General features: G+C 47.1%; 1 protein-coding gene across 1 annotated transcript in view; it reads left to right on the top strand.

The window, feature by feature from the left end:
• The window catches only part of LAPTM4B (lysosomal protein transmembrane 4 beta), a 47,167-nt gene that overhangs the window by 21,404 nt on the left and 24,225 nt on the right, over positions 1-1,538 (top strand).

Below are 1,538 nucleotides of genomic sequence, written 5' to 3'. Positions count from 1 at the left end.
GCCTCCCAAGTAGCTGGGACCACAGGCGCCCGCCACAACGCCCGGCTATTTTTTGGTTGCAGCCGTCGTTGTTTGGCGGGTCGGGCTGGGGATTTGAACCCGCCACCTTAGGTGTACGTGGCTGGTGCCTTAACCGGTTGAGCTATAGGCGCCGAGCCTGTTTATTCTTTTCAAATGTCATCATCTTTTCTGTGATTCCAGTTGTGTGCCAGAGTTCTCATTCTTTTTTCCCTCATCTCTTTGAAGATCAGGAGCACAGCCCCTTACAGTGCACTGACTTTCGTACCTGGAGCGCCTGTGCCCTGTTGATCTGTTGTCTGCGCTTTCTGCCATCTCCTATTTATTGTTTTCTGGATGTAGTATTTAAAAAACCGAAGAAATAACTTCAGGCATTGGGCGATACTATCTTTCTCCACTAAGGATATTAATAGCTTTTTACGGGGTCTGGCAGTTGGGAATCCCTTTAATCCAATTTCAGGATTCAGATGATGGCAAGGCTGCACCATGTCTATATAAAGACTTCTCTACTTGTGGTTCACTTTGCTCTTGTGGTAAGGCCCCTCAGGGTATTACTGGCAAAGCACTAGGGAATTCTCCCTTGCTCTTCTCCGACCTCCACCCCCTCCACCCCCGCAGGCCCTAGCTTTTGATGCTCTGGCCCAAGCAAGGCTGTGAGGGCTGCTGCTCAAACTCTTAGCTTTTATCTCTTTTCTTTGATTCCATCTTTTTTGGAATCAGCAGATGCTCTCAGTAGGTATATTTGTCTTTTGGATCTTCACTGCCTTGTTAGCTCTCTAATGCCTTCTCACAGACATTTGTTTATATTTTGTCTAGATTTTCCAGTCACCCTCCGCAGGAAGCAGGAAGATTGTTTGTTTTCCTTGCCCAGTTCACCGTTGTTGGAAATGGTAGATCCCTGAATTATTACTTTGCTCTGATGTTTTTCCTTGTTAAGCCTATTTCCAAGTTTTGTGGGGTTTTTTTGCAGTTTTTGGCCGGGGCTGGGTTTGAACCCACCACCTCTGGCACATGGGGGGTTTGAGCCACAGGCACCTCGCCCAAGTTTTGATTTGAATGCCAGGACAGATTTGCTTGTTACTGATCATCCTCTTGCCATATCAGTGTTTATTGTAGTTGTCATTGTTATTTAGCAGGCCCAGGCGGGGTTCAAACCTGCTTTGCCTCTGTGTATGTGGCTGGCGCTCTAACTACTAAGCTATGGGCGCCAAGCTAATGTTAGTGTTTAGCTAATCAAATTTAAGAACAATAATAGTATCCTGGTGCCCACTCAAAAGAAAAACTCGATTTAATTCAAGGCAGGGCGATAGGGAGGGCGATTGGTGTGCTCCCACTTACGGGCACAATGTAAGGGTATATGGCACACCTCGTGGGTGCAGGACACAACCGCAACAGGGACCTTACCTAGCACATGCCAACATTGTAACCTAATTGTTTGTCACCTCTTATTAATCTAGTAAATAGGCTCGGTGCCTGTGGCTCAAGTGGGTAAGGTGCCAGCCACATACACCTAAGGTGGC

Source organism: Otolemur garnettii, unplaced genomic scaffold (assembly GCF_000181295.1).
Source record: "Otolemur garnettii isolate 467f Iridium unplaced genomic scaffold, OtoGar3 scaffold00004, whole genome shotgun sequence".
Classification (NCBI taxonomy): Eukaryota; Metazoa; Chordata; class Mammalia; order Primates; family Galagidae; genus Otolemur; species Otolemur garnettii.
This window is presented reverse-complemented; position numbering and strand designations above follow the sequence as displayed.